Source organism: Erinaceus europaeus, chromosome 7, assembly GCF_950295315.1.
Source record: "Erinaceus europaeus chromosome 7, mEriEur2.1, whole genome shotgun sequence".
Classification (NCBI taxonomy): Eukaryota; Metazoa; Chordata; class Mammalia; order Eulipotyphla; family Erinaceidae; genus Erinaceus; species Erinaceus europaeus.
This window is the reverse complement of record NC_080168.1, coordinates 61,035,691-61,061,276: the sequence shown is the minus strand read 5'-3', so window position 1 is coordinate 61,061,276 and position 25,586 is coordinate 61,035,691. Positions and strand designations below refer to the sequence as shown.

Sequence of the window (25,586 nt, the reverse complement as noted above, 5' to 3'; positions counted from 1 at the left end):
TTTTAGAGCTAAATACCACATGAAGGATCTATTTCATCGTACTTGTCACTGCATTTTACATTTGCCAGCCTCCTTGACACTCCCCCAGGGAAATGTTTAAGTCAATATGGGGTGAGGGGCAAGTGACTATTTCCCCTTGGGTCACTTAGTCTTTTCAGCTATGGTTGGTTCACAGTAGGTTTCTGGCCCCCTTTCTCAAGACTCTTGATGACAGTCGTGAAGTGTTGTCCCTTTCTATCTCAGTGCTTTCCACTTGTGTTCTCCATGATGAGGCCATGATAGCTTCAATGTGGTTCCTTTCTAAGTATCTACCTACTTACCTGCTCTCTGGATTTGTTCTTTGTCTGTCTGTCTGTCTGTCTGTCTGTCTGTCAGTCTATCATCTGTCTATTCTGTGTAGGTGCATACATGCACATACATGCACAATTTGAATTGTCTTAAGTGCATCCCTGAGTAGCCTGCAAATCAGAGTTCAAATGATAGAAAAGTGGTTTCTTATAGTTACTCTCTTTCTTTCCTCTCCCCTCCATTGTTCATGCTAACTAATGAAGAGGGGGACAGTGTCCTTCAATTTAAAGAGCCAGCCTTGTTAATTTGCTGGGCATGCATGTCTTTCTAGTGGAAGAGTATAAATTGTAATTCACAGGCACCTGCTGTTCTATTGTTGTTACATTGATAACATGCCTTATGAAGACCTTTAGTTATTCTGCTGAGTTGAAGAGAGTTATGAATGAAATGTATATGCTAATTGAAACATCTATATATTTGTATTGTATTTATTACATATGAGGAAGATAGAGACAGAAAAACTGAGGACTGGCAGTGGTTAAGTGTTCACATCACAATGTACAAGGACCCAGGTTCAAGCCCCTGGTCCCTACATGTAGGGGGAAAGCTTGCTGAGTGGTGAAGCAAAGCTACAGGTGTCTCTCTGTCTCTCTCCCTTTCTGACTGCCTCTCTCCCTAAATGTCTCTCTGTCTTTGTGCAATAATAAATAAAAAATAAAAACATTTAATAGAGGGAGAGATCAATGTTTCCTGGAACCTTACCTCTCCAGAGCCCTACCCCACTAGGGAAAGACAGAAACAGGGTGGGGGTATGGATCCACGTGCTAATGCCCATGTCCAGTGGAGAAGCAATTACAGAAGCCAGAACTTCTACCTTCTGCACCCCAAAAACAATATTGATCCATATTCCTAGTAGGGAAGAAGTGATAGGAGGAAGAGGATAAGAGGGCTCTGAACTCCAGCTCCATCAGGACCTGGAGAGAGAAGATGAAAAAGGAGGGACATTAGGATGTAGTAATAGTGTTATGTGTGGCTTGAAGGGGAAGAGAGGACTGAACCTGGAAGAAAAAGGGGAAATTTTGTACAAATGTAGATAGATAGTTGTAGAGATTATAGTGAACTCATATCTACAGCCTTGGGAGAACTGAAGTGGTTTGCAATGGAGGGATTGGGGACACAGAACTGTGGTGGTGGAAACAGTGTGGAATTATACCCCTGTTGACATGTAATTTTGTAAATCAATATTAAATCATTTACAAAATAAATTTTTTAAAAGAGAGAGATTGTTCCACGAGAGAGAGAGAAAGAGAGAGAGAGAGAGAGAGAAGCCAGAGCACCTCTCTGGTGCATGTGACATTGGGGGTTAAATCAGGATTCTCAGACATGCAAGTCCATTCCTCTACCAGTTGAAATAATTTCCCAAATACTGTTTACTTACATACTTACTAATTTTTTTTTGAAGGAGGACCTCACTAGCAATTCCACTGCTCTACAGAAGATTTTTTTTAATTCTTTTTATTTCAAATAGACAGAGAGACTCATAGAGAGACAGAGAGAGATGAGAAAACCCACTGCTCCAATGATGTACGGCACTTGCATATGGTGCTAGGTTGCAAGCCCAGATCCTCAAATATAGTAAAAATGAATAACTTTTAAAGTTTTGATTGAATGTATGAATATCTTCTGCCTTTCCTCTGTCTTCCCTTGCACTGATTCCCTGAAATATTAAGAGCTGTGATTGTACCACATAAATCCTGGGCTGTGCAATTTGTAAAAAGCACGTTGGGATCATATCACAAGCAGCTTTGATTGCAGAGCACACTTCAGCTCCTGGAAGGATGAACATGGGCATAACCCAAAGTAGGGGGGGGGGCACTTACTTTTAAAATTTACATACAGCTAGGTTTTCTGCTTAATGAAAACATATGGCTCACATTTAAAAGTGATTTTCTTTTCTGTTAATTTTTTATTATCTTTATTAATTGAATAGAGACAGTCAGAAATCAAGAGGGAAGGAAGAAATAAAGAGGAAGAGAGGCAGAGAGACACCTGCAACACTGCTTCACCACTTGTGAACTTTCTCCCTGCTAGTGGGGACCGGGGGCTCAAACCCAGGTCATTGTGCATCATAATACATGCGCTCAACTATGTGCACCAGGACATGGCTCCCCTAAAAGTGATTGATGAAGGTGAAAATTATAGGCTAATTCAGTTCTTCGGAGATGGATCAGAGGTATCCCAGTCAATTACCTTGAAGATTAACCTTCTGTACTTCCCCTGTATTTAATTCCTCAGGAATGTATAATAGAAGCATCTGAGAGGTGGAGTGTCAGAAGCTGGAAAGCCAGCCCCGTGTAGAAATGCTCCATGGTGTTGGTCACCATTTTTACATGGGTCTACTCCTCCTTAGGGCATAAAAAGGCAATGCACAGTGACTCACCAAATTGTCATTAACTGTCATGATTGCAGTCAAGTCAGCTTCCTCTTCATAAAAAATATAGAAAAACTACAGGATGAAAAATACGTCACTCTATAATACTAAGTATTTGTGTTGCTAACCAACTCCAGCAACACTATTGGCATTTTGAAAATATGGATGGATTTCAATGTTTACATCACTATAGTTAAAGCCTTTAAGATCTCTCTCTCTCTCTCTCTCTCTCTCTCACTGTGTGTGTGTGTGTGTGTGTGTGTGTGTGTGTGTGTGTGTGTGTGTGCAATTTTCCTTTTTGCTATGGTTCTCTTGTATGGAAATAATGCACCTTAGAGTATCTGGGATAGTTCACAGAGTAAGCACAAGCCTGGCTGTGCTTAAGACCCTGGGTTTGAACACTTGATCCTCCTAGGAGCACCGCTGTTGGCCTCAGTGCTGTGGTGTCTCTCCTTCATTACTTCCTGTCAGGAAAATGAGGGCATACCTTACAAAAGGTCTGCAGATGGATTTGTTTATATTTTTTGTTTTGTTTCAACCTGAGCATTTATTTTAATTTTATTCCTGCATAGCAAATGCAAAATATAATGTCAAGTACAATGAAATAGAAATAACCGGGGTGGGGGCCAGAAGGTGTCACACCTGGTTGAACGCACATGATACAATGCACAATGACCAAGGTTCAAGCCCCTGGTCCTCACCTGCAGGGGGAAAGCTTTGTGAGTGATGAAGCAGGGCTGCAACTATCTTTCCCTCTCTCTTTCTCTATCTATCTATCTAGCTATCTACCTACCTATCTATCTCTATCTTTCTGTCCTCTTTCAAATTCTCTCTATCTCTGTCCAACAATAAATAAATAAAAGCATTTTAAAAGAAAAAATACCCAGGGTTATCACTCAGACTCAATGACTGTAAGCAAATCCAGTATCAAGGGTAACTTTTGTTTTTATTTTCATTGTTTTGTTTTGTTTTGTTTTGTTGCTGATAGTGACAGAATGAAATTGAGAGGGATGGAAGAAATAGAAAGGGAGAGGAAAACATACTTGGTGTGTTATTTCACTGCTCCTGAAGCTTGTGCCCTGCAGGTGAGGGTTGAACCCAGATCTTGTGCATTGTAACATCTGGTAGCATGCATGTTCAACTGGGTATGTCACCGCCTGGCGCCTCAACTTGTTCATTTCTGAGAGACTGAGGTTAATTCAAGTATAGCCACCCATATGTGGAAGCAGACAGCTGGTCAAAGCAGGGCAAAACTTTCTCCAGTCTGCAGCTAAAATATTCACATTATGTAATGAATAGGGAGAATCAGTAGGGCAAACAGTAAAATCTCAGTTCCATAAAGTCAAACTGTTTTTAATTATATACAGTGAGCAAATTGCTTTTCTTTTTTTTTATTAAAATATTTATATGTAAGGACCAGTTGAACTAAAGGATTGTGATTTTTTTTTTCTAACATAGGGTGTTTGTGTTCACTGCATTTTATTTAAGGTCATTATTCTCGAGTGTGACATTTAGTTTTGGTTTCTATTAAAGAAGAACACACACACACACACACACACCCTTGCTTCCATAAACTCTTCCTTTACTGCTATGTTTGTTCTGGAGGTATTGTTGGTTGGTTTGCCTTACACACTGTGATAGCTTCAGGTGACCCTTCAGGAAAATCAATTTTTATTTCTGATTTTTGATTTCTGTTTGTAAATGATAATAATTACAGGTTTTCATGTGCCAACTATATGTATGATAGACTGAAGTGTAAATGGAAATTGTTATTATCAGTTAGCATTTACCTTAAAGAGTTGGTGAAATTTAAAATAAATAAATAAATAAATAAATAAGTAAATGGCATTAGGATAAGACAGGGGTAGAAAAAGTTACCAGAAATAATGAAGTTTTTTACCTTCAGTCACTCACAATCGACTCATATCATCTCGCCTAACATACTCTTCATGGACTATTCAGAATTTGTTAGGTACAGAAAAAAAGAAAAAAAAAACTGAAAAGAAATAACTGTGATTTCAGACAGAAATATAAAACAGGGTCTGGGAGACTCTGAGCTTCCATGTCGGGAGACACTGGGGTTTAGCCTTCTGTTTCATGTGGAGACCCACAGTTAATATGGTCCTTGTTGAAACTTAAAACAGCTCTATTAGTAGCTTGATTGAGAAATGGGGGGTGGGGAGTAGAAGAGGATTAGAATAAACAAAAGTGTGCTTTTTCAAGACAGCCTAATTGTATACAGTCCATGGCTTCCGCAGTTCCTTCTAATCCATCAAATAGTAAAACACACAGGCACACAAATTTATTCTATTACAGTAGATAACTTTTTTTTTTAGGGAAATATATAGTCTGTGAACCAAAAAAGAGGAGGTGTGTGTTGGGGGGGAGGAATGACATCTGTTTAACAATTCTCTATTGTTCAACTGATCCCAGACTGCCCTCTTGCCTGCCTGTTTCCTTCAGTCAAGCTGGGTGAAATGTTGATTTGGTGGGAGGGAAAAGGGGAAGAAATTCTGATAGTTATTTGCTTATAACTTTTTTTTAACCTCCTCTCCAAAAGTTCCTCCTCTTGAGTGACAGTGATGAACATCCAGAGGCAGGAAGGGAGAAGTGGTGGTTGGTGAAGTGGTAGAGTTCTGGTTCTCCTCCTTAATCTGGGACTACCCAGGAAAGCAGCAAGCAGTCGGAACTAATTGTAAAACACTCAGGAAAGTCTTCATTAGAACCACCACACATGGCAGCCAGATGTGCCGACAGGGGCCCAGAGAGAGCAGGACTGAGGCTTCTAGGAGGGGGAGAGAAACAAGAAGCTTCATTTCACTTTTATTTTTATTTTTTTAACTTCATAATCTGCCTTTTGTTTCCAAGGACATTGTGTTAGAGAAATGGGGGTGGGGGAGGCAAGGGAGCTGGGGTGAGGCTGGGAGTTGGGGAAAATAAAATGCTCCTAAGAAGCTGAATGGAATTCTTTGTCTTCAGAGAACATCAGAATTTTCTGGGACAACTGATGTATTAGAAGTGTTTCACTTTCCCCATCACAGCAAATGAAAATTCTGTGGATTTATCCAAACAGTTAGGATTTTATTTTTTCCTGAAGACTGAGATTGATAGTTCTAAATTGGGATGTGGGGTGAGGGTCTTGGAATAGAGGCTGGGATTAGGGAAAAATGTGTAAGTGGCCTGCAAAAGCAGTTGTTTTCTGACTATTATTGTTATTATTATTATTATTATTGCGTCCAGGGTTATCGCTGGGGCTTGGTGCCCGCAACATAAATCCATTGCTCCTGGAGGCTATTTTTCCCCTTTTGTTGCCCTTGTTGTTTTATCGTTGTTGTAGTTATTATTATTGTTATTGATGTCGTTGTTGTTGGATAGAACAGAGATAAATCGAGAGAGGAAGGAAAGACAGAGGGGGGAAAGACAGACACCTGCAGACCTAAAGCGACCCCCCCCCACCTTGCAGGTGGGTCTCTGGGGACACAAACTGGGATCCTTAGGCTGGTCCTTGCGCTTTGTGCTATGTGCACTTGACCTGCTTTGCTACTACCAGACCCCCTTGTCTTCTGATTATAAATACCAAATCAGCAACATTGAAAACAGTGGGCCAGAGAGTTCTTCTCTTTTCTATATCCCATCCCCAGCCAGAGTAGGGTATTATTATTATTATTATTATTATTATTATTATTATTATTATTGCAACTGTTCCACTGTGAGCAGCAAAGAATACTGATTATAGATCCTTGAAATGAAATATTTTATTTCTATGAGTGAAAGAAAACCTGGTCATTTGGATTGATCGCTATTATACAGTGTTGCATAAGCAATTAGAAGAAGTCACAAGAATCCCTACTACTTTTAAAGGTGCTGTTCATTTTCTTCCCACTTAACTGTTGACATGATTATTTTGAGGGATCTCTGAGAACTTTCCTATCTAGAGAAGCCTTGGCCCTCAGATGGAACTTTCATAATTGTTTTAGATGGGGTTTTTTTTGATACTTAAAAGATAACATAATGGTTCAATGTCACAAAGAAACCACTTTTTTTAAACATTTTGAAATATTTTTTAATATTTATTTTCCATCACAACTAATTTTTTTAAAGATTCATGTATTTACTTTGGTGTGTGTAAGTGAGAGAGAGAGAGATGAGAAGAAGGAGCAGGAAAAGGAATAGTGGCAAACCTGGTTAAGCGCATATAGTACTATATAGTTAGGACATGGGTTCGAGACCATGCTCCTCACCTGCAGGGATACACTTCACAAGCAGTAAAGCAGGTCTGCTGGTGTCTCTCTATGTCTCTCCCTCTCTGTCTCCCCCTCCTCTCTCAATTTCTCCCTGTCCTATTCAACACACACAAAAAAAAAAAAGGAAAAGAAAAAATGACCAACAGGAGCAGTGGATTCGTAGTGCAGGCACTAAGCCCCAGTAATAACCCTGGAGGCAAAAACTTAAAATAAATAAAATAAGGGCGACAGGCAAAGCGCAAGGACCGGGTAAGGATCCTCCCCCGGCTCCCCACCTGCAGGGGAGTCTCTTCACAGGTGGTGAAGCAGGTCTGCAGGTGTCTATCTTTCTCTCCCCCTCTCTGTCCTCTCTCGATTTCTCTCTGTCCTATCCAACAACAACATCAATGGCAACAGTAACAATAACGACAACAACAAGGGCAATGAAACGGGAAACATAGCCTCCAGGAGCAGTGGATTCATAGTGCAGGACAACGAGCCCCAGCAATAACCCTGGAGGCAAAAATAAATAAATAAATAAATAAGATTAAACATTAAAAATAAATAAATAAAGTAAAATAAAATAAAATAAGAAGGAGGAAGAGGAGAAAGACAGAAATCCCAGGAGATGCCATAATGGTTATGCAAAAAGACTTTCCTAACAGAGACTCTAAGATCCCAGATTCAGTCCTTGGCACCACCATAAACCAGAGCTGAGCAGTACTCTAGTAATACAAACAAACAAACAAACAAACAAAAAAGCCTTGAATCAATACTTTATAAAAAATTTTTAATTCTATAACTGGAACATTCTAGATAGCCTAGGCATTATACTAGATAGTGAGCCTAGAACAAGCACTTTGCCATTTTCTCTCCTAATCCTATAACAGAATCGTAAAAACACTAGAAAAATATAGAACAAATTAGAAAAGAGAAGTGGTTCCCTCATCTGGGGATTGGAAACGTCAATTTAGATTGGTTTCCTATTTAGATAGAAGATTCAGGGTTTTTATCTTATTTTTGTTTTTGTTTCTTAACCTTTTGGAGCATCATGGAAACATTTAACATTTTGATAAAATCTATGTCTTTCTCACAAATGTACTCACACAAAAAAAAAAACAGAAAAAGAAGAAGAAGGGGAAGGAGGAGAAGAAGGAGGAGAAGGAGAAGGAGGAGAAGAGGAGAAGGAGGAGGAAGAAGGGAAGAAGGAGGAGGAGGAGAAAAAGAAGGAGAAGGAGGAGGTGGAGGAAAAGAACAACAAAAAGAGGAAGAGGAGGAAGAAGAAGAATAAAAGGAAGGAAGGAAGAGAGAGAGTGAGAGAGATATCAGTGATCAGTGTCATTAGGACTTCTCAAAACCCAGCTTCCAGTCTGTAACTTTCTCATTCATTTTACAGTTACTCAAATTACATACACACACACACACACACACACACACACACACACACACCTTTCCAAAAGGTTCAGATGCTCCACAGTTTGATAACCTCAGGGAAATTCATTGAAAAGTAAAGGTTCTGGGGCAAAACCCAAGTTCGAGCTCCTGGTCTCCACCTGCAGAAAGGAAGCTTTGCGAGTGCTAAAGCGGGTCTGCAGATTCCTCTGTCTCTCTCCCTCTTTATCTCCCCCTTCTCTCTTGATTTCTGGCTGTCTCTATCCATTCAATAAATAAAGATAATAATAAAAAGTTTTTTAGGGAGCTGGGCGGTAGTGCAGTGTGTTAAGTCCACATGGCACAAAGCTCAAGGGCTGGCTTAAAGATCCAGATTGGAGCCCCCAGCTCCCCACCTGCAAGGGGGGAGGATCACTTTGAAAGCAGTGAAGCAGGTCTGCAGGTGTCTATCTTTCTCTCCTCCCCTCTGTCTTCCCCTCCTGTCTCAATTTCTCTCTGTCCTATCCAACAACAGCTATGACAACAATAACAACTACAACAAGCCAAATAAGGGCAACAAAACGGGAAAAATGGTCTCCAGGAGCAGTGAATTTGTAGTGCAGACACTGAGCCCCAGCAGTAACCCTGGGGGCAGAAAAGAAAAGAAAAAAAAAAGGTTTTATTTATTTATTCATTTACTATAAAGAGAGAAATTGAAAGGAAGAGAGAGACATCTGCAGCACTCCTTCACCACCCTGCCCGTGGGGACAGAGTTTGAACAGTGAGCCTTAGTTCACTGAGTCTTATGCACCCTACTAGGTACATCAGTGCCTTGCCCCCACCTGACCCCCCCCCAAAAAAATAAAAGTTTTTAATTAATGCATTTGGTGATGGCTGCTAGAGAAAGAAATATAACTCTGCTTCTTTCCTTAGTTAAGATTATTATAAGCTTCTTTCAAACAGAAATCATACTTTTCTTTCACCCAAACTTCCCAAAATGCTGAATATAATGTTTACCCACCCAGAACCTGTTTGACATGTCTGAATGAATGAATGATTGAATGATTGAATCCATTTTAATTGTCTTTTGTATCATAGCTGCTACATACAGTAAACTCCAGACAGTGATAACACAGTGAACTAACTCTTCATTAAAAGAAAAGGAAATGCTATTGAAATGATGCCAATTTCTATAGTTGAACAAGACAAATAAATCTAATCATAAACTTTTAACATACTATGTCAAATGCTTTACTATAATAATGTATTACTGGCTCATTTTAATAGGCAAAGTTACAGAAGTTCCTGGTACTATCCAGAACTTGTGTGTAGTAGTTCTTTCATACAGCATTTTAAAATGCAGGGTCTAGTGGGTTTTCAGTTTAGAATAATGAATGATAGAAATTAATATTTATAATGATACCTCCTTTTTCTTGCCTTGACTTATTCTTATATTGACTTTGTTTTTTTCTGGAAAATCAAAACAATGTCAAAATGTTGATATTTATGTAATATTAGCTGTTACTATAATTATGCCCTTGATTTATGATTCCACCAACATCCCCAGTGCTATCAGCTGTCAAACCAAGTCACTTGTCTGTATGTTGCTTTTTGGCTAGATAGTCCTCCTCTGCCTGACTCTATTTGTTAAAGATTTATTTATTTTCGAGAGAGAAAGAGAGAAGAGGGTAAGTAAGAGAGGATAGGATGGGATGGGATGGGATGGGACTGGAAAGGAGGGGGGAGGGGAGGGGAGATGAGAGGAAAGGAGTACAGAGGAGAGGAGAGAGGAAAGGAAGAGGAAGGAAAAGGAGAGGATGGAAGAGGAGAGAGGAGAAGAGAGGAGAGGAGAGGAGAGGAGAGGAGAGGAGAGGAGAGGAGAGGAGAGGAGAGGAGAGGAGAGGAGAGGAGAGGAGAGGAGAGGAGAGGAAAAGGAGGGAAGAAGAGAAGAGGGGAGAAGGATCAGAGCTCTGCACAATTCTGGCATATACTGGTTCAGGGAATTGAACATGGGATCTCTGGGACCTCATACATTCAAATCTACTGCACTGCTTCCTGCCCCTCTTCTTCTCTTAAATGGGGTTCATCATCATTCATTAACCATAAAAATTTTTAAAAATTAACCTTTATTTATTATTGGATAGAGAGAGGCAGAAATTGAGAGGATAGGGGGAGATAGAGAAGGAGAGATACCTGCAGCCCTGCTTTACCACTCACAAAGCTTTCCCCCTGCAGTGGGGACTGGGGGCTATAACCCAGGTCTTTGTACATTGTAACATGCACACTCAACCAGGTGCACCACCACCCAGCCCCACCATAATAAAAATTTAAGTGGCTCCCTTATCTCCACTTTAATTTGATCTTCCACCATGATGTTCCTTCTAAAAACTAATTTAACTAGTCATGCCTATCCTTGTGACCACTTGTAGTTTCCTCACTTCCTTATAGACATATTTGGAGTCAAACTGTTCTTTGTAATCTATAAGCCTCCTCTCTTGCCTCTCTGCCCACATTTTCATCTCTGACTGGTCTCTCTAGTTATACTGACCTATAAATACAAATGAAATTGAAGAAGACTAGCATTTTCAATGCTAAACTAGTACATATAAGAGTATCAGGATGAGAGACTGTTTATTATTATTATTTTAATTTATTTATTGGGGAATTAATGGTTTACAGTTGACAGTAAAATAGAGAAGTTTGTACATGCATAACATTTCCCAGTTTTCCACATAACAATACAACCCCCACTAGGTCCTCCACTGCCATCATATTCCAGGACCTGAACCCCCCACCCACCCAGAGTCTTTTACTTTGGCGCAAGACACCAACTCCAATCCAATTTCTGCTTAGTGTTTTCCCTTCTGATCTTGTTTTTCAGCTTCTGTCTATAAGTGATATTATCCCATCTAACATGATTTCTTCAGGCTCCATCCAAGATGGGGTAAAGAAGGTGAAATTGCTATTTTTAATAGCTGAGTAGTTTTCCACCGTGTATTTATACCACAGCTTTCTCAGCCCCTCATCTGTTATTGGACACCTGTATTGCTTCTGGGTTTAGACTATTACAAATCATACTGCTATGAACATAGGTGTGCATAGATCTTTTTGAATGGATGTGTTTGGTTTCTTAGTATATATCCCCAGGAGAGGAATTTCAGGGGTCATGGGATAGATCCACTTCAAGCCTTCTGAGAATGAGAGAATATTTTGTTTGTGTGCTCTACAAAAAAAAAAAAAAAAGCCACTGCTTACATATTACAGATTACAGCCTTGCAGAGTGGATGGGGATTTTCTTGAGCCAGACTGAGTTTCTTCCCCCATGTCTGAGTAGGTGATTTCATCCCTCAGTAATAAAAACATGAAAGCAACACCAACCTGCAGAATTGTATAAAAATTCAATGCAGTAATACTTGAAGAGGTGCTGAAGGCATGCTGCACAGGTGAGATGAGGCGGGGCTCAGTCCAGCCCAGGCATCCACACTTCTTTGTCCTGTGGGACACCATTGTTGAAAGTCACTTCACTCTCTATTTACAGATAATTTCCGAGTTTGAGTTTCTAGATCTTCTCTCCTAGTTTCCTCTTCTTTCAGGAACATTGAAAAGAAAAATCTGGGGTGGGTGGGTGTTGGTCAGTGGTACATTGGGTTAAGCACACATATTACCATGCACAAGGATCAAGGTTCAAGCCTCCCCGGTCCTCACCTGCAGGAAGGGAAGCTTTCCAAGTGGTGAAGCAAGTACTGCAGGTGTGTCTCTTATCTCTCTCCCTATCTCCCATTCCCCTTTTAATTTATCTCTGTCCTATCAGATAATGGGGGGGAGGAAAAAAAATGTTCACCGAGGGCAGTGGATTCATCAGACAGGCACCAAGCTCACATATTACCATGTGTAAGGATCCAGGTTTGAGCCCCTGTTCCCCACTTGAAGGGGGGAAGCTTCATAAATTGTGAAGCATGTCTGCAGTTCTCTCTCTCTGTCTGTCTGTCTCTATATCTCTCTCACACCTCCCCCCATCCTCAATTTATCTCTATTCTGTCAAATAATTTTTTTAAAAATGGAAAAAAATCGATGCCAGGAGCAGTGGATTCATAGTACTGGCATCAAACCCCAGAGATAACCCAGGTGGCAATAAAGAAAAAAAAAGAAACTTGGTAAAAAAAAAAAAATTTAAAGTGGACATGCAGGTAGAGTTCTACCCGAGTAAAGAAATATCCCCTGGCCTCATAAAGCTGGGTAAAATGGAGTTTTATGTAAAAATAAAAATAAAAGTGTTGGAGGAGTTTTAGCTCTTGGTAAATATTCATTTACCTTGCATTTAACTGTGGTATAACACTAATGAGGAGAAACTCCAAATTTAAAGTAACATGAACAGTTACTAAGCAATATTGAAAGCAGAAAACAACATACATTTGCTATTAGAAATGTCATCATTGTGTGGGGAAAAAAAGCTATATTCTAAACATTCTTAGTGTAACCTAAGTAGGAGCACATTCAGTTATTATTTTTCACAGAAATCAATTTGATTATTTATTAGTTTTTTTTGGGGGGGTGGCAGGGTCTCCATGCATGTACATTTTTTCTGCTTCGGAGTCAACTATTTTATTCTTTTTTTAACTTTCTTTTAAAAAACATTTTTATTTATTATTGGATAGAGAGAGAGAAATTGAGAGGGGAGAGGGAGCTAGAGATGGAGAGAGACAGAGAGACACCTGCAGCTCTGCTTCACCACTTGTGAAGCTTTCCTTCTGCAGGTGGGCACCAGAGGCTTGAACCCAGGTCCTTGTGCACTGTAATTAATGTATGTGCTTAACCAGGTGCACCACCCCTCGGCCTCCAACTGTTTTATTCTTTTGTGCTACAGATATGACTGACACAGAAAGAAAGAGACAGGAATAGATACCATATCACTGGAACCTCTGCTGGTGGCATGATATTTCCATGTGGTGTCAGGACTCAAACCTAGGGTGTGTGTGTGTGTGTGTGTGTGTGTGTGTGTGTGTGTGTGTGTGTGTGTGTGTGTACATGCACCTAACCAGGTGAGCTATTTTCCACTCTGGTAATGGTTTTTAAATTATGATTGATTTTTTTTCCCAGAACAGCAATGATTGTTTTGTGAATTTAGTTCTTTAACACCATTGTATTTGGGTAAAGGACACCTTCTCTTGTTTGTTTTCAGAAGCAAATAAAATATATATTTAAATCTCACTTAGTAATATTAAATAGGTTTTGCTGCTAATTAGTGTATGGTTTGAATTGTAATTCTGTTATCCAAGGGGACGTATAAATATCATCTAGTTAAAATGTGATTCAATCTTCCACCATTCATTCATTATTATTCACTTAGTGCTCTCTACTTTGAGCTATAAATGTAATCCCAGAAAAGATGGAGGGATTTTACTTTTATTGTCATGATTTAATATAGAAGATCCCTTAGTTGTCATCATATACTAATCCAGGGATTGTTACAACTTCTTAGAGCCTGTTATTTGATTTTTAAATGAGTCTGTTTATCATGCCAACATAGCAGCATCTAAATCCAAAAGGTTACAGGGAGATGCCATAGCCTATTACAAGACAATCAACATATATTTTTCTACTGTCCCAATTTCTAGTTTAACTTTAGATGAACCTTCATTTCATCTGTATTCACATATTTCTACTTGAAAACTCATATCCATGGTTCCCATTAATATAAATGATACAGGAACGATCAACATGGTTTGGTTTACAATCTTCAGTAAGTATCCACTGTGTGGTGGGCTCTGTGCTCTGCTACAGACTTGCAAAGAAAAAAAAAAAGTACAGTTCTGATCTTCTACTCCCACCCCCACCCCCAACCCTGTAGATTCACAAGGCTGGGAGACGAGACTAGGAATAAGGTCCCTTAAAAATGTATTATTGGGGTCTGGGCAGTAGCACCGCAGGTTAAGCACACATGGCATGATGCAAAGCACAAAGGCTGGCGTAAGGATTCTGGTTCAAGCCCCCATTTGGGAAGAGGGGGGTGGTCTGCTTCCCAAGCGGTGAAGCAGGTCTGCAGGTGTCTATCTTTATCTCCCCCTCTCTGTCTTCCCCTCCTCTCTCAATTTCTCTCTGTCCTATCCAACAACAATAATAATAACAACAATAGACAACAAGGGCAACAAAAGGGAAAAAAAATGGCCTCCAGGAGCAGTAGATTCCTAGTGCAAGGCACCAAGCCCCAGCAATAACTCTGGAGGCAAAAAAAAAAAAAAAAAAAAAAAGGCATTATCACTATCAAGGTGTATTCCTGGGTGTTTAAGAAGGGAGGGTATTAATTACTTTTCTAAATCTGATAAAACAGCCTAGAGCATTTAGACAGGTTCTCCTCAATCTCAATCTCTAAATGTTTTCACACAGTGAGGTGGTCTCCTGAAATCCCTCTAAAACGTAGGGCTGCCTGAGTAAATTTATAAGACTCCCATTAAGTTTGAATTTGAAATCAATGGCGACTTATTTTTGATGTAAGTGCACTCAAAATAGGGCAGTGTATTAAACACTGGTTGTTGTTGTGAAACTAACTAAAAAGAGGTCAAATGTCATGATTCCCACAGCTTGGGAACATTCTTCTCACTCCACAAAGCTCAGAAGATATAGAATATAGAATATAAATGGCGCAAGGATCTCATTTCAAGCCCCCAGCTCCTCACCTGCAGGGGGATGGATTCACAAGTGGTGAAGCCAGTCTATAGGTGTCTTTCTCTCTCCTTCTCTATCTTCCTCTCCCCTCTGTTTCTTTCTGTCCTAACCAAAAACTCACAAAAAAAAAAAAAAAAAAAGCCACAGAAGCAGTGGATTTGTAGTGTAGGCACCAAGCCCCAGCGATAACCCTGGAGGCAAAAAAGAAAAAGAAAACCTTTTAAACTAACAATAGGTCTACTTATGAAAATTGGGAGGGACTCTTTGGCCATTTAAGATCCTGGGGTGTTCTATCGTCCAGGAAGTGAATATGGATGAAGATACCATCTTTGACACTACCCTTCCTTTGGGAAGCAGAAGAGCTAAAACACTAAGGCCCCATTTAGTTTTTCTCTGATTTTCCAAACCTCACTCTCCTACCACCTGCCACCCTTTCAGTACCCAGGCCTGGGCTGATGGACTAACTCAACTTTATTGTGTTCATTGCCCAGGTTCAATCTAGGCCTCCATTGCTCTAAAGGAAACTTCAATGTTCTGCTCTTTCTTTCTTTCTTTCTTTCTTTCTTTCTTTCTTTCTTTCTTTCTTTCTTTCTCTCTCTCTCTCTCTCTTTCTCTCTTTCTCTCTCTCTATCTCTCTCTGTCTCTCTCTCTCCCTCTCTCCCTTTCTCTCTCTCTCTCTGTCTCTCTCTCTCTCTCTCCCCCCCACCCCCACATCTTAAAAAAGGACACCAAGGCCATTCTATCCAGCTTTGCTCATACCCTGTTTATTTGAGAGTTCTCTTTCATTTTTTCCTTTCTCTGTTAATTTTTTTATTTCTTTTTTCATATTTCATACCCTGAAAGATGATGATAATGATCATTTTCAAACTAATTCCCACAGGTTTCTTTACATACTTATGTAGGAAATTTGAAAAACAGTCACTGTTTAGGGGAACAGGAAGTTGTGCAGATTTCCATGCTCAAAAACCCAGGCTCAAGCCCACACCACTCCCAAACTGCAGAGGGGACACTTCACAGGAGATGAAGTAGGTCTGCAGGCATCTCTCTGTCTATTTTCTCCTCTATCTCTCCGTCCCCTCTCAAGTTCCCTCTGTCCTATCAAAAATAAAAGTAGAAAGAAAAAAAAGCTTTAAAAAGTTACTGTTATAAGAGGCGTGTACACTTGTAAGATACTTTGTTTTCAAACTTTTGTGCTAAGAAGTAGGTTTAAATTTAAATTCTGACTAGTAATAAAAATTATCTTTAAAAAAAAAGTTACAGGGGCCAGGTAGTGGCACACTGGCTTGAGAGCTCAAATTGCACGGTGCAAGGACCCAGGTTCAAGCCTCCCAGTTCCCACCTGCAGGGGAGAAAGCTTTGCGAGTGGGTGAAGCAGTGCTGCAGGTATCTCTCTGTCTCTCTCCCTTTCTATCTCCCCCTTCCCCTCAATCTCTGTCTCTATCCAATAATAAATAAATAAATAAAATATTAAAAATAAATATTTAATCCTTAAGTACTATAAAAAGTTACTGTTTAAATTTTAGTAAAAAAAATTTAAAAAAAATAATAACATTGACAATTGAATATTTACCAATTGGAAAGTATTTAGTAGATGTTTAGTTATAGAATGTAGGGCAGGGGAGATGGCATAATGGATATGCAAGAAGACTCTCATGCCTGAGGCTCTGAGGTCCCAGGTTCAATCCCCAGCACCACCATAAGCCAGAGCTGAGCAGTGATCTGGTTAAAAAAAAAAAAAAAAAAAGAATTATAGAATGTAGGTTGTACTGGTTGTACTTTGTATTTTTAGTTATCACACTTTTATACACAAATAGGTTATATTTGGAGAAACTATGGAATATCCTATAGGGAAGAAAAATTCCATGTGGCTGACTAGTTTTCTGTTTTGCTCAATGACAGTCTACATGCTTAAACTGGGGCTTTACAATCTTTTCATAGTGTGATCAGGTCAAATTCTAAATGGAATTTGACTTACATACAAGGTGTGTTATAGAGCCTACTTTTGGTCTTACTTTCTCATGCCTCTGTCCAGCCCTAACTCATTGTTACTTTGCCAGCATCTGTGAGCATAATAATTTGCAATTAATGCTTGAAAACTTCTACATAGATTTAGAAATGTATTAAATATAACCAGGTCAAGTCAGCTCAACTTGTTTTGAAGCAAATGCCTATTAATTTGCCCCCCTCCCCAGCACTACTAAGCTCAGGTTTATAATGGTGCAAGGGATTGAACCTGGAACTTCTTTGGAACCTCAGACATGAGAGGATTTTTGCATCACCATTATGCTATCTATCCCCACCCACAGGTGACTAATATTAAAGTATGTTGTCATATAGTAGTTATTGAAAGTTAAAGTAAACTGGTTTGTATTGCTATAACATTTGGCTTGACTTCATTGTGATAAAGTGTGATGTCTATGGAAGTAACAAACCACAATTCCATTGTCTCAATATAAAATTAATTTGATGTTTTGACTGAGTGAGTAAAAAGCAGTTTACAAGTTATCAAGTGATTGTTTTGTAGTTAAAGTAAGTAGAACTTTACAATTTACAAAGAAGCTACCATCTTCAACAAATATAACTCCTTTCATTATATTCTGGAATACTGGATAAAACTATTTTTTAATATCTTGATAATTTATTCAAATTAATCTTCTCAAAGATATGTGTCTTAGTCTGAATTGACTTGTGACAGGAGGAGCTAGTCAAATAGTTATTTAGATCATAACATCTTAGAGGAAGCATAACAGAATGGTTAAAATTCAATACAGTGGATTTTAGGAGCACAGGTCTATTAGCTTAATGTGAGACCTAGAAGAATTTACTTCTTATTCTAGCCCACTTTTTCTTCCCATGTTCCCTTGAGAGCAGGGGTAAAGTCTGATTTATCTACTTATTAAATAAATAAAATAAAATCTTTTAAAGAATTGAGGTGATGACTCAGCAATCAAGTATATGCTTTGCATATGTAAAGTTCTACATTCTAGTGTGGGTGCCATGAATGACAATGGAGTACTGCTTGGATAGCCCTCCCAATGCAAAATAAATAACTTAAGACAAAAATAAATACATACAGCAGAGTACATGGCACATTGAATGTCTCAATAAACAAGAATTATTTTTATGATGTTCTAAGTCAACTCTAAAGATAAATATTCAAAGCCATCTCTAATGTAGGGTTGTATGCCAAGATCAAAATTCATCAAAAGACACAATAAGATTTAGCAATTCATTTTGTTGCTTATTTAGTCGAGTATGATTCAAAACCCTGTTTATAATCCATCTAAAACAGTCAAACTGCGTCAGAGATAAAATTGCCTTCTTCAGATCAGACACCAATAAAACTGGGAAGTGTCTGCAAGAGAAGTATACATCCTATATCTGATTGTTGGATAGCTTTCCTGGGTTTTAGACTAATATGAAAAAAAATCAAACTTTCATCCAGTTTCTGAGGTTTGTCTTAACTGTGCAGATCAAGTTATAGTGCTTTTCAGAAAGGAAATGAAGCAGCTTTCAGAGCAATGAGAAGAATAATCCTCAAAAAGCTCTTGATGCAGCTGTTCTATCATGTGTAACAAACATCTGAATATACTTCCTGAATGTGTTCATTATTTCAGAGTTGCATGTCACACAAGGAACACAGCCTGCATGAATACTCCTTGGGAATTATGACTCACAGATATATTTATGACTTTGTTGATGGCCATTAAAGTTAAGATTTTAGGTGGTGGATGGGGGGGTGGGTATGGGTAGGGGGTAGGGGGCATGCTGTCATACCTTTGGCTCTGCCATAAAGTAGAAATCATATTTTCTTTTGAGAACACCCACCCCCCACAAACAATAACAGAGCACGTGACACTTGCAGCCCTCTGACAATGCTGTAGGGGTGCTAAAGGCCTTAATTCATTCACTGGTGTTGACCAAGTAGTAGAAAGAAATCTCATTTAGTTTGGATTGCATTGAAATTTGTTCATCAAGGAAATGATTTTCCTCTCTCTGAGAATGTGATCAGGCTTAGGGCTGAAGTGCAGGCTCCTGTGGAGTAGAGTAGTGGCGTAGAGAGAGTGGCCATGCCAGTTCTTGTGAGTGGATGCTACTCCCCCATGCAGTGCATCCTGCAGGACTCTGCAAAGGGCAGGGTGTGTTACCTCCAGCCACCAGAGAATTCATGGAATGGAGGACAACTTACCATGGCTGCAGTTCCATTAGACCTTGACCACTTTCTCATAGACAGTTTCAGAGGTCTCCTCCAGTTACAGAGCAGCTTTTAGGTAGAGCTTGTGCCTTCCCCCAATTGTCTACCCAGTTCTCATTGGTAGGGAACCCCGTGCCCCCTTTAGCTCAGTATCCTTGCTGACTCGGCAGCAATGACTCTACTTCTATCTTCTCTCTAAGTTTAACTGACATACACACTTCAGTCAAAAGAGAAGTATCAGCTCCTCAGCAAAATCTCTGGCAGTCTCCTGAAATATGATAAAAACCTAACTTTACCCTGTACCTCTCTGTACCTTGTGGTTTTGTTTTGTTTTGTTTTTTCCATTCCACAGCCACCAGGGCATCAACACAACACATTCACTGCTTCCAGCAGCCATTTTTTTTCCTTTTTGTTGTCTTTCTATTATATTTGATACAAAAGAGAGAAATTGAGAGGAGAGGAGGAGATAAAAGGGGTGAGAGAAAGAGAAACCTGTAGACCTTCTTTACTACTTGTGAAGCTTCTAGCCTGCAGATGGGGAGTGGGGGCTCAAACCCTGGTTCTCATGCATGATAATATGTGTGCTCAACTAGGGGCATCACCAGCCGCCCTGCCTTGTGTTCTTACATGCCACTTCTGCTTTTGTTGACTATTGCCTCTCTCACTGACTGAATCATAGAGATCTTGAGAGTAGACATGTCTGCCTTTAGCCACCCTTTGATCTCCAATGCTTAATACACATAGGAAGCACTCAGCAAATAGTGGGCCATGCAATATGGGTCAATGTATGATTGGATTATGTGATGTAAATGAGACATATTCTGTATTGCATAAAAGGAATGGTGACGGTGGGAGTTCAGAGCAATATATGAGATCCACACATGCTGAAATCTTGGATACTTGTAGTTGACCATGATGATTGCATTCAGTGAAAAAGACTGGAAAGAGCCCGGAAAATGTGTCATGTCCAATTAGATAACACTGTCCTGAGAATTTGAATTATGAAGTGTCTGTCTTGCAGAGGATACTTTATTAGTACTCCAGTGATGACTCATTCAGAAAAAAAAACCACAAAAAACAAAAAACTAACATTCATGATCATTAGTGTTGATTTCTTTAGGGCCAAAGAGCTGTCTTGAAATGTTTATTAAAATCCCCAAAGACCAGACCAAGAGATAGCTCACAAAGTAAAGCACACACCTTTCATGCATGAGGCCTCAGGGGAGTGCTGAGGGAGGTCCATGGATGGTGGAACAGTGCTATGGAATCTCTTCATCTTTCTCTCTGTCTCTCCCTCTCTCCATATTCTCCTGTCCCGTTCTCTTTCTTAAAGTGAATCATATATATTTCCCCATTTTTTCAATGGTCCTGCCTTCACTTCCTTTCTGGTTCACTTCTACACCTATTATTATTTCCAAGGGTCCTCCCTTTTTTCCTCTTCTCCCTCAGATAAGTGAAACTGTGCCTGGCTTCCTCTGGTGTTTTCCAGACTGGCTTCCCTTTCATTGGTGGTATAAAAACAAGATTCCTGGGTGGGGGTAGAAAGCATAATGGTTATGCAAAGAGAATCTCCTGCCCAAGGCTTCGAAGGCCAGGTTCAGTCCCTCACACCACCATAAGCAAAACTGATCAGTGCTCTGGTAAAAACAAACATACAAACAAAAACCACAACATTCTTGGTGATAAATGCTATGGGACCTGGTGGAATGGGGGGACAGAGCACTCTCCCTTTACACTGCCTGAACTGGAAGACGCTTTGAAGAGGGTTAAACCAGGAACAGCTGCTGGCTATGATAACATCACCCCAGAACACATTCTTAACCTGGGTCCCGCGGCAAAGAAGTGGCTCGCTTCATTCCTGTCCCATATCTTGGAATCTGAGTCTATGCCCAAAGTTTGGTGTTGTGCGAAGATTATAGCAGTTTTGAAACCAAAGAAAGACCCAACACTGGCCGCCAGCTATAGACCAATTTCTCTCCTCTCTGTGTGTTACAAACTCCTCGAGAGGCTGCTTCTGTCACGAATTTCTCATTTTACAGAGAAATTCCTATCACCCGCCCAAGCTGGTTTCCGCCCAGGAAGATCTACCTGCGAACAAGTCCTGGCCCTCTCAACTTACATTGAAAATGGATTCCAGAAGAATTTAAAGACGGGTGCTGTCTTTGTTGATCTCACAGCAGCCTATGACACGATCTGGCACCGTGGTCTCCTAGTCAAGATCTCAAGATGCCTGCCTCCATGGGTGGCCAACACTATATCGTTTCTTCTCCAAAACAGAAGATTCCGGGTGCATCTGGGTGACAAGTCTAGCAGATGGAGACTTGTCTCAAGTGGCCTCCCCCAGGGCTCTGTTCTGGCTCCTACGCTATTTAATATTTACATCAATGACCTCCCAGAAACTTCTTCAAGGAAGTTCATCTACGCCGATGACATCTGCTGTGCAACTCAGGCATCCAAGTTCGACATCCTTGAGGAAACACTCACGAAAGACATGTCTCTGATATCTGATTACTGTAAAAAATGGCGACTAATCCCTAGCACTGCAAAAACGGTATCATCTGTTTTCCATCTACACCATACCTCGGCCTCGCGTGAGCTTAATGTGCAGCTTGGCGGTACGAGAATCCGGCATGAAGCCCAGCCAGTCTATCTTGGCATTACTCTCGATCGTACTCTGTCATTTCACAAACATCTCATAAAATCTGTAGCAAAGGTGGGTGCGAGGAATAACATCATTGCAAGACTGGCCAGCTCCTCATGGGGCGCAAGCGCTTCCACACTATGATCATCATCTCTGGCATTATGCTATTCCACTGCAGAATACTGTGCCCCAGTATGGTTCCGTAGCCCCCATGTCCACTTGGTCGATTCCAAATTATATTCCTCCATGAGGATAATTTCTGGAACCATCCGTTCCACCCCGGTTCCATGGCTGCCAGTTCTTAGCAACATCGCCCCGCCAGATATTCGTCGGGATGCGGCATCATCTAAGTTCATTTCCCACGTCTACACTCGACCGGACCTGCCAATATACGCGGATATCTTTGCCCACCCTGTCCAACGCTTGATGTCTCGTCACCCAATCTGGTCCCCTACGCCTACACTGAAGTTCTCTGTTCCAGTCTCTTGGAAACAGAGTTGGCAGTCAGCTGAGGTAAAGAACAAACACCTCATCACAGACCCCTGCAAGCGTCAACCCGGCTTTGACCTAGCACGTTATGATTGGGCCCTCCTCAATCGCTATTGAACAGACCATGGCCGGTGCGCCGCTATGTTCCATCGCTGGGGAGCCAGAGACGACCTGAACTGCTCCTGCGGCTACAGACAGACTATGACCCACATAGTCAATAACTGCCACCTCTCCAGATTCAAAGGAGGTCTTGAAACTTTACATCAGGCTCAACCTGACGCTATTGACTGGCTACGGAAGAAGGGCAAACGCTAGAAGAAGAAGCACTCTGGTGTACTTCCTCTATCATTTAACCCTCTGAGGGTGGACCAACATTCCTTTTGAGGTGCAAAAGGTGGGAGTTCTGGCTTCTGTACTTGCTTGTCTGCTGGACATAGGCATTGGTAGGTCAATCCATACCCCCAGCCTGTTTCTATGTTTTTCTAGTGGGGTAGGGAAGCTGCCTTCAAACCCCTTAAAGCCTCCTTACTGGTAGAAGATCATGCTCAGCCTGTACTTTCTTCCATGTGTGTCTGGAAGGAAACCCCCAATGGGGAGGAAGTCTAGAACTGCTGTGGAGGGCAGGTGGCTGGCTCTGCCCTTGGGGCCTGGGGGGCTCTTAGAATTCCAGTCTGTAGCAGAGCTTCTCCTCCTCCTCCTCCTCCTCCTCCTCCTCCTCCTCCTCCTTCTTCTTCTTAATTAGTGATTTAATAATGATCAACAAGATTGTAAGATAATAAGGGTAAAATTCTATACAGTTCCCACCACCATAGTTCCATGTCCTATCTCTTTCATTCTTTATCCTTCTCTGGGAGTATTGACCAAAATTCTTTATAGGGTACAGAAGGTGAAAGATCTAGAATCTGTAATTGCTTCTCCAGTGGATATGGCCATTGCCAGGTGGATCCATTCCCCCAGCTTTTTTTTTTCTTTCCCTATTGAGGTAGTGCTCTGGGGAGGTGGGGTACCAGGACACATTGGTGAAGTCATCTGCCCAGGGAAGTCAGATTGATGTCATGGTAGCATCTGCAACTTGGTGGCTAAAAAGCATTGAGATATAAAGCAGAACAAATTATTTAAAATCAGGAACCTAAAAGTAAGAATGTAGTAGATGAGCTTTGTGATCTTCATATTAGAAGAAGCCTATTTTAGGTATATTCCAAGGGGCTTTTGACTTTATTAATTTTGCCTGAGCCTGATAGCTAACATGCAGGTGGGCTGAAAGTACTGAGAAGATGATGTCAGAGTTGAGAATAGGACTAGAAAGCTGGATCATGGCAGAGAGTAGCTCCCAAATATGGGAAAGTATATAAATCCTGTTAACTGTAAAGCCCATGTATTTGACCCAGGGCCCATGTCTATTCATATTTAGCATAGGAACCTGAGTCCCTGTCAGTCTGAATTCACAGTCTATGATCATGATTGAACATTCTAGGCTGCACTCATGTAAGGACCAGTCTTCCTCGAGTGGCAGAGTATGTTGACCCAGCCTCCCTTTGGATAGTGGGGCAATTTCTACCATTGTTGTTCTACATTGAGGGCAATGTCATGTAGAGGCCCTCAAGAGGGTTTTGAGTTTCTAATTAGCTTTGGGAGAGAATACTGTCTTCTGAGACCTGTTAGAATTTCCCCTCATGGGCTGCACCTTTCTTGTGCTCTCCTTTTATCCAACTGGCAAAAGTTCTCCTTTCATCTTCATCTCTCTGGGAATTTGGTAGAATATCCCAGCACCCCTGTTGGATGCTTGTCCCTTTGTCCCCCTGCCCTGGGACATGGTGACATCACCCTGCCCCCTCTTTGTGGTGACTGATTCCTTCACTCCTCAGAGAGGATCAAAGTCTGTGGACCCTATGGACCAGTACCAGCAGTGCCCAGTTCCCTCCAAAACCAACAGTCTTGAGGATGTTTTTTTGCGGGCAGAGCTCTTCTTTAATCACGGCTTATAATGAAGTTTTTGTAGTCTTGATGGAGAAGAAGAGAAGCGATTGAGCTTAGCTTGAGAGGATGACTGTGTCTCTCTAGCTCACCATCCCTCAGGTCCCGGGACAAGGGGACTACAATAGGCAGCTTTCAGAACTACATATGGTCTTCCTTCCGAGGGAGTTGATTAAGGGACTCCGGATGAAATTGAAATCCTGTGATTTGACCTTTGTCTGGCCTGGGAGGGCTGCAATTCGCATAACAATTTCCTTTTGTTCTTTGTTTGGAGTTATTAATCCAACATGAGCCTCGAATTAATCAGGGGGTAGTGCGGAGAGCTCCATTTCTAATTCACAGCTCCCCTGCTTGTGTCTTTTTTAATTAAGGCCGAATGATAGCAGGCTGTAGCCCTGATTGCCACACTTGCTAACCACGCGTTGAGGGATGAAGAGGCTAAAGAGGCAGAAGGAGATTACTTCAAGGTTTCACTTAATTGTTTTCTTCCTTTAAGTAAAGAGCACTGACGGAACACTGTTAATTCTGGGCTGGGAGCACTGCTTTCATGTGTGTTCCTTGTCTTAACTGTGGGTTGGGGTGGTGAGACATTAGGACATCCAGGTCTTGCTTTTGTTTGTCCCCTCACATGTGGTGACCACATTTTCAGTTGTTGATTTAAGCCACAGGGTGCATCTTCCTGGGACTTGGACATTTGATCAATGGTCTGACCCTTAGTTACTTACTCCAGGTAGAATTTGACACCTTCAAGGTTTAAAGGAATGCCCAGGCGGGTCAGGCAGTGGCGCACCTGCTTACGCGAACCTAATACTAAGAGCAGGGATCTGGGTTCAAGCCTATGGCTCCCCACCTGCAGGAGGGAAGCTTTACAAGCAGTAACCCTGAAAGCAAAAACAATAAAAATAATAATGATTATAATAATAATAATGAAAATAAATGGTGGGCATTGCTTAGCCAAAACTTTGTAAGACTCACTAATCTACTGTAATGTGACTTGTTTTATTCCATAATTTGGTATCCAATGGTTCTTACTTCTGATTTCTTCAGAGAATGACTGAACGAACTTACTTATAATTCCCCAATAAAGAAATTTAAAAAAAGAACTTACTTATAGCTCCAATTCACTAGGCAGGCTTTACCACATAATGTAGAACCATAGATGTGTGTACATGTGGGGCTAGAGTAAGAATTATCTTCCCTTTGGTAAAAGTTATTAATTGCCTTCATTCTTTTTTTTTGCAATTTATTTATTAGTGATTCAATATTGATTTACATAATTACATGTCAACAGGGGTATAATTCCACACTGTT

General features: G+C 40.7%; 1 protein-coding gene across 6 annotated transcripts in view; it reads left to right on the top strand.

Annotated features, from left to right (window-relative positions):
• Window positions 1-25,586, top strand: part of SOX5 (SRY-box transcription factor 5) — a 1,357,610-nt gene that overhangs the window by 794,766 nt on the left and 537,258 nt on the right. The window lies entirely within an intron of this gene.